Genomic DNA, 14,525 nt, shown 5'->3' with positions numbered 1-14,525 from the left:
TAACACACAAAGACAGAAAAATCACCCAATTCTGTAAAGTTCTTATGCCAAGGTTGGGGATGAAACAACAAGGTGTTGTCCGAAAAGTGTTGAGCCTAATTTCACTCTTTTAGAATGGTTGTATTGCTCAATCAAAACATTCATTCTGGCAGAAAATACACACGTTTTTCAGGTTTACTACCCTAACAGCTTTTCAAACCGGTTTGGGAAAAAATAAGAAACAAGATCTAAATAAATCAATTATATTTCCTTGTGCATATTTCCCACAGAGTCTGTCACTGTGCAAGAATGTACGATCGCTGGCCAATTGATTGGAGCATCCCTACTACAAACCTCTAAAGCTTATTAAGCACTGTACACTTCAGTATGTGTTTCACTAAATAACCCCCCCTCCACACACACCCTCCAGTATGGAGGAGTATTTGACATGTTACTAGCACCCCCGGAAACAAATCATCAATTTCTGGGGGAAATACTATGCTATATACGCGTGACAAACTTTTTTTTTTGGTAGCATGCACTTTGAAGGTGTTTTCTTCCAAAGTCAAGGCGGGTTGTTATTTGCCTATACATTTCTATGACCTTCTGTCATTGCAGAGTTGTTCAAAAATGATTGGTGGAAGGTGTACAGAGATCCACTGTACATAAACAGACAGTCAAAGAGTGAGTTAATTCATATTGAAATTCCTATTGAACATTCAGTTGTAGTTCAGTTTTTTCATTTGTGCATGTTTATGCATTCCCTAGTGACTTAGAATAGCTGTGCATTATGTCACCAGCCTTATGGCAGAACACTGATACTAAAGACTTAGGTACGCTGTATCGTTTAGGTTTGTTCCCGTAATTGGGGGTCCAAAAGCTAATGCTTGTAAAATATTCTATTTATACTATTTAATGGTGAATCTGAAAGTTCTCCGGGTGATTTCTGACAGTTTTTTATTTAATTTTTTATTCCGACTACAATGTTGAACTATATTTACTGATTCATCATACTCAAAACGTATGGGTAGAATCATTGTGCCCACACTTTAGCCAATCAGAGGGCAGTATTGAGCAAGTTCTCACATAGAGGGCAAGATCAGAGAAAAGATGGCTGCGCCCATGGGCGACCATGACTCTCCTAAACAAAAAGGATAACACAAGAAACACTCTGATTATACGTGTAACAGAATGGTGAATGAAGGAGTACAATCTCTTACAGCAGTATGGTGGAGTATAGTACTCAAAAGCACACTGAAATGGATAGAATTGACCATACATTAGCTGAAGTGGAATGTAAACACAATGTCGATGAAGACTGCCTTGTCATGCTTGATTCTACAGAAACTGGCGCCAATGAAGGTGATTTCATTGACTCAAATAAGATCGGCTTTCACCTGACATGATATAGATGATTCATAGACAAGAAAAAGATAACGAGTGGTGGAAAAAAATTGTACCCTTGGATGTCATCATAGGGATCCCGTCTTTTCATCGGGCACTTTTCACCACAAACTGTTCCTCACCAGCGACAATTAAATCACTGATTGACATATTCTTCACCTATTTGATTCAGATTATTCAGAATATTTCTTAATGTCCTACGATTCCAAAATAGTCTTTTATTAAGGTTTCATGCTCTCCACTTTGTCAATGTGTGGATTGTGAAAATTTTGAAGATACTTCAAAGGAATGATCCCTCGATTCTGATGGTGTTAACTGATTAAATAGATGACTAAAACCCCATTCACACTGAAACAATTTCCAGCAATTAGCCAGCAATTTGCCAGCAAGGTCTGTGTGAACGGGTCATTGCCTGCAAATCCGGCAATGGTCCTAGTAAAATTACCGCAAATTCAGCATCAAGGAGAAATGCACCGGGTTAGAATTGGCAGAGGTTGAAAATAATATAGTTGCAGCTGAAGAACCAAGTCTGGATGCATAGATGGTAAATGTATTTATTTAACATGCCAGGCCTGGAAGGGGCCCGACATGGAAGCACTCTACCTCAGCAGAGACTTATTGAACAGCACATGTGGTCAGCCTTATATACATTGCAGGACATGTAGATCTGTGGCCGGGGTCTGTCACTGGGAGTTTGCCAGAGTGTTATCTCGAGGTCAGATTTCTGACCCTTGTAATGTTCATGGTAGTCTTCCTCGGAAGAGGTGTGGGATCCAAAGAACAGATGTCTTCCTTTGATATACTAGGAAAGGTCCAATCCCACGGATCTTATTTAACAACTGTCAATCGCTCATTAACAAAAACAGTTCCTGCCTATCTGGAGAAAAGATTAAGTCCACAGACTTTTAACAAACAACTGTGGGACCTCTCTCTCTCTGCAGTTTGATCTTTTCTATTATTGACAGGAATGTCTAGAGGATATGCCCTGAACAACTTGCAAAATGGTTGTTGCTACCATAATACATTTACTTTGCTTGGTCTGCATATTATTAATAATATAAAACATAATACAGTTTATATAAAACATTAATAACGGCTCTTCACAGCAATTCTACATGTTATTGGTGAACCAACAGGTTGGCATATGTAATGCTAACTATTGTCACACATGTCAGAAGTTATGTACCAATAAATCATACAAAATATATTATCTCTCTACAGGCAAACATGTTACCTCCTCACACTGGGTTTGTCTCAAACGAAATTGGTTCGGTTCGTTTGCTTTGAAACAATGCATCAGTCAGTGCTGCTGATCACTTGTCTTGTGTACAAACTGCTCAGTTCGTAACTCAGGGTCCTTTTCATGATTCACTTCCGTGTTTTCTCAGGACTCCGATCATATTGCAATAATAAAGTGAGCTTGGTTCCTTTTGTATTAATAAAACACCGGATATTTACATTTTACATGATTAGTGTATATAAGAAATGGAAGCATAACACGTACAATAACAAATACATATGACTACATTGTATTGTTTACTGTATATTTCCAATACACGTGTGTACATTTGAATTTGTAAATTGCATTATGCTTTGAACTGTACTGTAGTTTTGCACTTTGTATTGCTCTTATTTGTAAGGGCATCTGCCAATAAATACATAATAATGACGGCAATACTACATGTAGCCTAACACATTTCACTACTTCTGATACAACCAAATGATACATGGGTGCGTTCACGTTGTGTAGAATGTGCACAGATCTGACCAGCAAAGCGATTCATTTTCATAATCGTATGAGAACAGTCTGAATAGTGACCGCTTCCCACTTTCTATTTACACTCACCTAAAGGATTATTAGGAACACCATACTAATACTGTGTTTGACCCCCTTTCGCCTTCAGAACTGCCTTAATTCTACGTGGCATTGATTCAACAAGGTGCTGAAAGCATTCTTTAGAAATGTTGGCCCATATTGATAGGATAGCATCTTGCAGTTGATGGAGATTTGTGGGATGCACATCCAGGGCACGAAGCTCCCGTTCCACCACATCCCAAAGATGCTCTATTGGGTTGAGATCTGGTGACTGTGGGGGCCAGTTTAGTACAGTGAACTCATTGTCATGTTCAAGAAACCAATTTGAAATGATTCGACCTTTGTGACATGGTGCATTATCCTGCTGGAAGTAGCCATCAGAGGATGGGTACATGGTGGACATAAAGGGATGGACATGGTCAGAAACAATGCTCAGGTAGGCCTTGGCATTTAAACGATGCCCAATTGGCACTAAGGGGCCTAAAGTGTGCCAAGAAAACATCCCCCACACCATTACACCACCACCACCAGCCTGCACAGTGGTAACAAGGCATGATGGATCCATGTTCTCATTCTGTTTACGCCAAATTCTGACTCTACCATCTGAATGTCTCAACAGAAATCGAGACTCATCAGACCAGGCAACATTTTTCCAGTCTTCAACTGTCCAATTTTGGTGAGCTTGGGCAAATTGTAGCCTCTTTTTCCTATTTGTAGTGGAGATGAGTGGTACCCGGTGGGGTCTTCTGCTGTTGTAGCCCATCCGCCTCAAGGTTGTACGTGTTGTGGCTTCACAAATGCTTTGCTGCATACCTCGGTTGTAACGAGTGGTTATTTCAGTCAAAGTTGCTCTTCTATCAGCTTGAATCAGTCGGCCCATTCTCCTCTGACCTCTAGCATCAACAAGGCATTTTCGCCCACAGGACTGCCGCATACTGGATGTTTTTCCCTTTTCACACCATTCTTTGTAAACCCTAGAAATGGTTGTGTGTGAAAATCCTGGTAACTAAGCAGACTGTGAAATACTCAGACCGGCCCGTATGGCACCAACAACCATGCCATGCTCAAAATTGCTTAAATCACCCTTCTTTCCCATTCAGACATTCAGTTTGGAGTTCAGGAGATTGTCTTGACCAGGACCACACCCCTAAATGCATTGAAGCAACTGCCATGTGATTGGTTGGTTAGATAATTGCATTAATGAGAAATTGAACAGGTGTTCCTAATAATCCTTTAGGTGAGTGTATATATATGCAGTTATACAGAACACAACAATAGGCTGCTATATTTGTGAATATTATAAATCAGCGTTGCACTGCCGAATGGTGATTGTTTTGCCTATATAAAAATATACAATAGCACAGTAGTGTAAGGTCTCCTAAATATCCATCTCCGAGTATTTTACTGCTACTGCCATATCTTTAAACAGGGAAATGGTGGAACTCATACAGAGGCTCTGCTCTCCAGATCCACTGGCTTCTGTAACGTCTCGTCACCATGGCCACAGCGCTCTTACCGGCAATCTCCGTTTTCTGTGTGAATGCATCCTTGATGGCAATTTTCCAGCATTCAAACCCAGTGTGAATGGGTGCAACGGGGAAAAAAACAGGCAAACGTTGCCGGCAATTTTCCGGCAATTAGTTAGTTAGTCGGAGTTGTGGAGAGCATGGTGTTTGTGTGCGCATGTTGCTTGTGTGCGCATGTTGCTTGTGTGCGCATGTTGCTTTGCTTTGTTTGGTTTGTTGATACACAGAAGTCTGCTGACCATCCTGCGTGTTCTGTATTTCGGTTTGTTTGTTTCTGTGTATCTTTTTGGTTGGCCCCGATGCCCATTTAATTTGTGTATTTATTAAATAAAAGTATTGTTTTCGTTACCTGCGGTCTCTCTGAACCTCTATTCCCGGCCACCCCACCACAGCCTTATACACTTAAAACTTAAAAAAACTTAAAAAAAAAAATATATATATATATATATATATATAATTTAAACTGATTTAATTAATAGAATTAAATCAGTTTATTATACAATTGATAAGATAACTCTTTGTATTATAAATTGGACTTGTTTTCAGCAAGTTCTGCTGTATACCTATATTGCATTACATCACAGAAATCTAAATTTTATTGAACTCATGATTATGATAATTGATAGTTTGGATTTCTAAAGGTAGTTAGAATACATTAGCAGGCAGTTTCTTTAAAGCTTTAAATAAATATAGGTAGAAGTGTATAAATATAGGTAGAAGACCGTGAAGTATGATGAAGTTTCAATTGTGCCTTTGAGATGTTGCACAAAGTGTACATTTACGTTATGCTATGTAAAAGATAGGTCACCGTGGCATTTAGGCATTTGAACGAAAGTACTAAGGTCTATAGGACCTTCAAAAATCAGCTTGCTAACTGAAGAGATAGTAAAGTTATGGGGTCATGAAAAGCGATGAAAATCTATTTTTGGCCAAAAGTACGAAGTTTGATGTTGTATTACTGAAATACTGGCAAGTTTCATGTGGAGAACTTTTAGTTCCAGCTGAAGTACATATATGAGATCAGGAAACCATTGAGAGAAAGAAGTCCCCATGTTGGTGGAACAGAACCATATTTCTAGCCACATTCTAAATTGCAGTTTATGGCCTAACTTGGGTGAATGGGGAATACAGGCATTTAAATTAAAAAAAAAAAAAAAAAAAAAAAAGTAAGGCTGGGCAACATATTGTACAGTGCATCCGGAAAGTATTCACAGCGCTTCACTTTTTCCACATTTTGTTATGTTACAGCCTTATTCCAAAATTGATTAAATTCATTATTTTACTCAAAATTCTACAAACAATACCCCATAATGACAACTTGAAAGAAGTTTGTTTGAAATCTTTGCAAATTTATTAAAAATAAAAAACAAAAAAAGCACATGTACATAAGTATTCACAGCCTTTGCCATGACACTCAAAATTGAGCTCAGGTACATCCTGTTTCCACTGATCATCCTTGAGATGTTTCTACAACTTGATTGGAGTCCACCTGTGGTAAATTCAGTTGATTGGACATGATTTGGAAAGGCACACACCTGTCTATATAAGGTCCCACAGTTAACAGTGCATGTCAAAGCACAAACCAAGCCATGAAGTCCAAGGAATTGTCTGTAGACCTCTGAAACAGGATTGTATTGAGGCACAGATCTGGGGAAGGGTACAGAAAAATGTCTGCAGCATTGAAGGTCCCAATGAGCACAGTGGCCTCCATCATCTGTAAGTGGAAGAAGTTTGGAACCACCAGGACTCTTCCTAGAGCTGGCCGCCCAGCCAAACTGAGCGATCGGGGGAGAAGGGCCTTAGTCAGGGAGGTAACCAAGAACCCGATATTCACTCTGACAGAGCTCCAGCGTGTCTCTGTGGAGAGAGGAGAACCTTCCAGATGAACAACCATCTCTGCAGCACTCCACCAATCAGGTCTGTATGGTAGAATGGCCAGACGGAAGCCACTCCTCAGTAAAAGGCACATGACAGCCCACCTGGAGTTTGCCAAAAGGCACCTGAAGGACTCTCGGACCATGACAAGCAAAAGATTGAACTCTTTGGCCTGAATGGCAAGCGTCATGTCTGGAGGAAACCAGGCACTGCTCATCACCTGGCCAATACCATCCCTACAGTGAAGCATGGTGGTGGCAGCATCATGCTGTGGGGATGTTTTTCAGCGGCAGGAACTGGGAGACTAGTCAGGATCGAGGGAAATATGAATGCAGCAATGTACATAGACATCCTTGATGAAAACCTGCTCCAGAGCACTCTGGACCTCAGACTGGGGCGAAGGTTCATCTTCCAACAGGACAATGACCCTAAGCACACAGCCAAGATAACAAAGGAGTGGCTACAGGACAACTCTGTGAATGTCCTTGAGTGGCCCAGCCAGAGCCCAAACTTGAACCCGAGAGATCTGAAAATGGCTGTGCACCGACGCTCCCCATCCAACCTGATGGAGCTTGAGAGGTCCTGCAAAGAAGAATGGGAGAAACTGCCCAAAAATAGGTGTGCCAAGCTTGTAGCATCATACTCAAAAAGACTTGAGGCTGTAATTGGTGCCAAAGGTGCTTCAACATGGTACTGAGCAAAGGCTGTGAATACTTATGTACTTGTGCTTTTTTTTGTTTTTTATTTTTAATACATTTGCAAAGATTTCAAACAAACTTCTTTCACGTTGTCATTTATGGGGTATTGTTTGTAGAATTTTGAGGAAAATAATGAATTGAATCCATTTTGGAATAAGGCTATAACATAACAATGTGGAAACAGTGAAGCACTGTGAATACTTTCTGGATGCACTGTATATCAGTATACCAGTATAATTTAATTGTCTATAAAAATATTATGGGGTTGGTTTATATGGTGGGGTTTTCATTTTGTCCAGCATACAATACAAACAAGCTGCTAAACAAGAATTAAAAAAAAATGAAAAATTAAACCAAAATAGTGGGGCTGCTTTTGCAAGTGTCAAGGTTTACTGGCCAGATCTTTTAAGACGTTCAGAACCACCAGAGCTTTGTCAAGTCTTTCACACTTTTTTTTCCTTCTTCTTAAAAAACAACGCACTGTTTCAGTTAACTGAAGTGCCAATCTTTTCTGTCCATCTTTAAAATCTGTTGCTCCGCTCTCTTTTTCAAGGCATGTCAGTGACAGGTTTTAATGAAACCTTGATCCATTTAAAATACCATGATTCAGTGTATATCATGATTATCTGTAACATGTAGGCCTACAATGTGATATTTTATCAGGAGCGATTCTAGGATTTGTGAAATGGGCCATGATTATTACAAAAGTGCCAATTTCTGCTAAGGGGGCTTAGGGGCATGCTCCCCAAGGAACATTTTTTTGTAAAATCTCTTTTTAAATTTTTTTTTTTTTTTTTTTTAACAAAGATTGAAGTAAATTGCAAGGATAAACTGGGCAACTCCAGCAAATATGAACCACCATATAGACTACCATTTGCTAGTGACAAAATTATATATTTTTTTATTGACAGACATTAACACAATAGTGATACCTTATTGCCATTAACAATGTTGTTCAATACATGGTTGTATGTCAAAAAACTGCAAAAATGTTTTATCAAGAAAAAAAAATGTGCTAAAAGAAACTTATAACAATCAATCACATAAAAACAATTACATGAACGATTAGTACAAAAAAATCAAACGAATAATTTACGTTTGAGTTAATAAATTAATGTATATAAACAAGTATTAACTTCAGAAATCAAACGCGATTATATGAAAATACATTTTAACACTACAATCAGGTAAAATTGTACAAATATAAAAATATGAAGAAACAGTAACAACAACTAAACACTAGTGATTTGAAAAGGTTTCAGAACATGTAGTCAGCTGTGAAACGCGCCTGTCACTGCTGTAGCCGTTTCTTTAAAGAAAATGTCTAAAACATCCTGCTGGTTTCTATTAAAGTACACACTCCTCAATCGTCTTTTCACTGCCAAATCAAATTCTATATTCTCACTCATACTCTCCCTTCATGCCTCAACCTAAATTAATTTAATTAATTAATTAATTAATTGCACAACATTTTTAGAGTGATCCACCCCTGTATTTTATATTGCCTCACCCTAGTAAAAAGTAAGGGAAGTATAATAATATTATTATTATTAAGAGGTAGAAAGTAAAATAAAGCAAGGAAAAAGAAAAGACAAAATGAAGTGAAAAAGGGCAAAAGCAAGAGTTAAAAAATACACAATGAATAGGAAAATAAAATAGAGAAAGAAAATATGCCAGTTGTCAATGTAACCAAGCTCTTATATGTTTTCTTTCCCTACATTAATGTCTGTTTGTTTAAGATTGTGAAGGCCCATCTTGAATGTATTGCTCTTACAAACAGATACCAGCTAGCACTTCACAGGGAACAAATCCATGCAAACTGCAGCTCTAGGTTGCTAGGTAAAAGTCTCCAGATGTAGGAGGCTAGAGAGATTGATCTGAGGCTTTGATAGGCAACTGGACAGATGGCAGCACACTGAAGCTATCCATCAAGCTGCTGCATTTGCAGACAAACTAAAACAATGACTTACTGTACTGTCCTAGCTTAACCCCCCCCCCTCCTTACCTCCTATCATCCATTGTGAAAACCTTTCCCCACACACTCCCCACTTCCAATTCAATCCTTATCAGGTGCTGTATGAGCCTGGGTTCTTGCTATATATAGCAAACCACTGGGATTTGATAAAGCCATACCAGAGCAAAATGGGTACACAAACCCAGGCAGAATGAGGCTGGTTTGACTCTTTGACTGTTGACCCACCTGCCACAACAAATCCACTTCCCTGTAAAAGGGAGAACTTCTTGTTATGTATCTTGTTGTGTTTAATTGCTTAAGAATAAACTAAAAAAGGAAAGAAAATGGGAAAATCAGGAAGAATTCACAATGCAAATAGCAATCTAGGATTTCTCTTAAACTTTTCAGCCTGTCCTCACATTTTTCTTAGACTGGTATAGTTTCTTGTTAGTTTAAGATAATTAAATCAACCATGAAGTACCAATGACTAACTACCAAAGTTAAATATAGAATACAAATATTTAAAAGGTCAGTCCTTTTCTGTACAGTATGTTTGTTTCAAGAGCCATTTACCAAGAAACTTTTACTAAATAATTACTACAACTATCGAATTTAGATAAAACATAGGCCTACAATAAAATACAACAATCTACCTCTTACATTTAGCATGTTTGATATATAAAGATTAGTTACAGTGCCTTTTCATTCGGAATTTAATGTAAGCGTGTTAAAAGAGAAGTAATGATCTGGAATCCTGTACACATTTCCATAACGTAACTGTAAATAATGTCCAAGCACTGTTATTGTGCGTCATAGAGGTGGGAGTTACAATGTCCTGTCCTAATGGAAAGTCCCTCATCTTTCGACTAATGCGTTTTTAGTTCAATTGGATTTTTGTGCAAACCTGAAAAGACATTACACGTACTCCCTACACAACCGTGGTCACAGTACAGCTCAGTAGCCAATTTGTATCAAAGCTGAACTTTAAGAAAGCACGCAAAACGCGTGGGAAAGCACGCAGAAATACGTTGGGTTTCTTAACTTGCTTTGAATCTGTTGTAATTAGCCTATATTTAATTAAAAGGGAGTGGCGAGGCTAAAATCAATGATGTCATAAATAAACCCATAACCATTACAAAAATGTTTTTGTTGTAAATAACAAGTCGTCTAATGTATTTGGGAAAAAATAATACTCCTGATGTCAATGAAATACAGCAAAGTGACTTAATGGACTTCTGAATTACAAATGTTTAACCCCCACCCCCCAGTATAACTTGTAAGAAAAACACAGATCGGTATTATAACCCGATACCAATACAGCTACATATGTTGCAGTGATTAGGTCATACAAGATTTAAACTTCAGTTGACTCATCAGAAAGCTGTCAGCACAAGTTTACTTCGAGCCGGGTAAGACTTGTTTCCCACGCTTAACAAGAATGCTGCGGTGGGTTAAATTAATCATTTATGACTGAGGTAAGATGACCTTGGGACTACATAAAAGTATAATATAACCCCGAACCATAGGCTAACATGAACACCTGACAATAACGTACATGTTACTGTACAATGTGGTTATTTAGCACACCTATTGGACGCTTTCTGGCACAACGTGAATGAACGTAACGTGAAATAAAACATAGGACTTGAAAACGTAAACGAAACTCTGTAAACGGGTTATGGAAACCGTGAGATTTAAACCAGTAGGGCTATATTATATGAACAGTCAGAAGCGATAAATTCGTAAGTAAACCATCTGAACTTTCATGAACAAATACACACATGTACTTTGTACCTACTAATGTAAACCAAATAATCGATTTTCCTATAACAATTAATCAATCTGTACGTTGCCTAATAATCATACATGTATCATACATTATTATTGTTGATACAAATGTATAGTAATGGTTAAAAGCTCTTACTGTAGCTGGGGTTCACAGGTTACAACAAGGTTAAGCGGCTCTCTGAAGCTCCTCTTCGATGGTGTAGCCTACGTCCTTTTTTGAATTAAAAAAAAAATGGTTGCCTTCCACCAGGTGAGCTCGGTCCGTCCACGTCGCTCTATAATCTGCTAAAAGCGTAAACTGAGATAAAGTCAGGAATTGTTTGGCAGCTTTGTTTATCTGGCCCTCCCTTCACTCTAATCTGAAACTGAACCAACGGGTAAAAGAATGATCCTTCCCCAATAAAATACAAAACGAAAAGATTCCCCTTCGAACCTTTTGATTCCAACAAGGAGAAAGCACAGCGGTTTACCAGTTTCAATCCGTTGAGTTCAGACGCAATGTTTCGGTCGAACTAGTAGTACAATGCGGTACAGTGCTTTAGCAGGTGGATTAGCCAGTTCTGCCGGGGGCGTGTTAAACATACGAAAGGTAGAAAACATGCTTGTGCTCGTCTATTCCAGGGGAGTGACGCTGTGTCCAGATAGAAAAAAAGCGACACAGTACTCCTCTCCTTTCGGTTTTTATGGTTTGGATATGATATTTGATTGGTATCATTAGCCTATACTTTCTAAATTAATTTAAAACTCACATTGTTTGCCTTTTGAGTTCTTCTAAGCTTTTTTCCCCACAAGTTACAGGTATCGCCTTTGTAGATATTGTTTTCGAATTGAAATTCCGCCCCACAGGAGCCGTATAAATAATCAATGTATAAACAACAGGGTAGGCTCCCAGCTAACACACAACGTTGTATAAGCAGGGCTGTGTTACAGGGTTGTTTTTCCTTTTATTGTTGCCGCATTTTGGAAAGAACATTGTTTATTACTTTCCTTCTGGCGCTCAGACATAAAAGGTAAAATGGAAACATAGTTATGCACCACCGGTGTTTATTGGGGCTTGTTTATACACACTGTCCGTAGACTTTTCTTAGGTTGGGGAGAATCACCTGAAACGAAAAAATGATTTAAGCATCTGAATAAGACCTGCAATCCTGTGACTGATTACTGATTAATGTAGTTACGTCAAGTCATCCAGATCCAGTTTGTGTAGTAACTCAGTTTGACACTCTGAGAAGGTGCATTACTTCATCTATCAATTCATGGCGACAATCATCTTGTTCTGTATAGTTTATTTCATGCCAAATGTCCTGCGAATTAAATAAATGCGCCCCTCCTCCCTATAGAATATATAGCAGGTTTTAATATCACTCCTAGACTCAGTACAATTGCCCTTATTGCTGGAAAAGGGTATTCCACACTGTTTTTCAGTGAGAAGAAGACACTGCCGAACTCAGAAAATTCTTTCTACAACCATAAAACAATAAAAGTAAGTGTATATTGGAACTCTTCACAAGAGTGATAAATATGTCACTACTGTGTGATCCTCTGCCTTCTGGAGTTGTCAAAAAAGCAAGGAAATGTCATTAGGCTGCTACAACAGTATTATAATAACACTGATCTGGTTTCAGGTACTGCATTTAACCATTAAGGCTACAGCTTATTTTGTTACAGACTGCTTCAATTCAGCTATTCAAAACTGCTTGAAGTTGTAAACCATTTCTGAGAGGTTTTTCCTTTGGTAATTACCTGAGTCATTGTATTTTTAAAGCAGCAGTCCATGAAGCAGCAGGCAATTTCTATCAATCACAATAGATTGAATACTATCTGTTCCCAATTTATATTTATACTGTGCCTATAGAAAGTCTACACCCCCTTGATTTTTTCTTTCCTACATTTTGTTGTCAGTGCCTCAGAGTTTCATGCATTTAAATTAGGATGTTGTCCACTTATCTACACAGCATACTCTACACTGTTAAGGGGGGAAGTTTTTATTGTGGAAAAAACACATAACAGAAATATCATAATTAAATAAGACTCCACAACTAATTTCATGCTTAGTGAAAGCACCTTTGGCAGCAATTACAGCTAGTCTGTTGCGATATGTATCTACCAACTTTGCACATGTAGATTTGGCAATATTTGACCATTATTTTTAATTAAACTATTCAAGATCTGACAAGTTCCTTGGGGAATGATGATGGACAGCAATTTTCCAGTCATGCCACAAAGTTTCAATTGGATTTAGGTCAGCGCTCTCAAAGATTTACCTTTTTCCCCTTAGCCACTCTAGTGTAGTTTTGGCTTTTTGCTTCAAGTCATTTGTGACAGGACGCTGGCTGCTGCTGACGCTCGCTTATTAGGTGCCGCAGCTACCAGTGCATTTCAGTCTCAAACACATCCAATTTACAGGTAAACGCGCAGTCTGCTCCAGGTGAGGGGGGAATCACTCAGACGGTCACAGATCACTCAGTTTCGATTGGATTTATTTGCAAATAGGCTTGTTTTGTTCAGATTATATATTATTAGTATTTGATGTTCTATCAAATGCAGAGAAGTTCAGATCCAATTATGTAAAATCATTGTGTATTAGTACACTGTAAACAGAGTTTTCCATCTTGACATTTTGTGCTCTCTCAGGTGCATGTTGCTTCTATCAAAACGTGGATGGTCTTCTTTTGATCAGTAGACTGTCTGGTTCCAGAATATGTCATGATTATGAATATTTTCTGAGATTTTGAATTCCTACTGAGACCAAGTATGTATCAGAGAATGCTTCACATCATTAGAAAGCGGAGAGCCTCAGATATTATAAAAGCTACCAGATTCAGACCCTCTTTATGCCTTTGGATCTCAAACTACAAATCCTCACTCCTCTTCTTAAGTCCAAGTGATCAGGCTTGTGAGCAAAACAGATTTAATTCAGCTGCATGTTCGACATAGACACTCATAAAGCAGTCAGCCAGCATATGGCTTTATTGCACAACTCATGAAAAAGGCAATGAGTTGGCTGATACAGTTCTCCCCTCAATGGAGATTGAGTTGTTAATAGGGGCGAAGCTGGAAATGTGATTCATTCGTTTGCCTGGAAAGCTCCAGCCCAAGGCAACTATTTATGCAGACAATGCGATGCTGCTCATGAATTGCAAAGTGCAGGGCCCGAACAAAACCTAGTTTATGTTGCACAGCTGCCTGCTGTCACTGGTTTTCTCTTTTTTTAAATTTCTTAGAATGCAGTGTTATAAAGTCTTTTTGTTTCACTGATGTAGTTCCCAAATGACAGTAGTGAAAAAGGTAATTCCAAATGGAATAGAAAACATACGAATGTTCCCTTAAAACTTCTATTCAGCAATAGGACAGTATATTAAACAAATATTAAAACATGTACCATATACCTAATGGTTCATTTAATAAAAACATCATAGACCATATCTTTCTTTGGAGAAGTTATAAAATGAAACTTGTCTCCAGCCAGCGGTGTGCATTCTGCT

At 38.4% G+C, this 14,525-nt stretch overlaps 1 protein-coding gene across 3 annotated transcripts in view; it reads right to left on the bottom strand.

The window, feature by feature from the left end:
• The window catches only part of phldb3 (pleckstrin homology-like domain, family B, member 3), an 88,537-nt gene extending 76,938 nt beyond the window's left edge, over window positions 1–11,599 (bottom strand). For 2 of the 3 annotated variants that reach the window (XM_066719481.1, XM_066719482.1), the window contains exon 1: window positions 11,177–11,598. The gene's annotated coding sequence lies outside the window, so the exon portion shown is untranslated. Of the gene's footprint in view, window positions 1–11,176 lie in introns of all 3 variants that reach the window. The other variant, XM_066719480.1, reaches the window with a different exon arrangement.
• Between the last annotated feature and the right edge of the window lie 2,926 nt (window positions 11,600–14,525).

Source organism: Amia ocellicauda, chromosome 12 (genome assembly GCF_036373705.1).
Source record: "Amia ocellicauda isolate fAmiCal2 chromosome 12, fAmiCal2.hap1, whole genome shotgun sequence".
NCBI lineage: Eukaryota > Metazoa > Chordata > Actinopteri > Amiiformes > Amiidae > Amia > Amia ocellicauda.
Note: the sequence above shows the minus strand (reverse complement) of the source record. Positions and strands in the feature narration are given on the sequence as shown.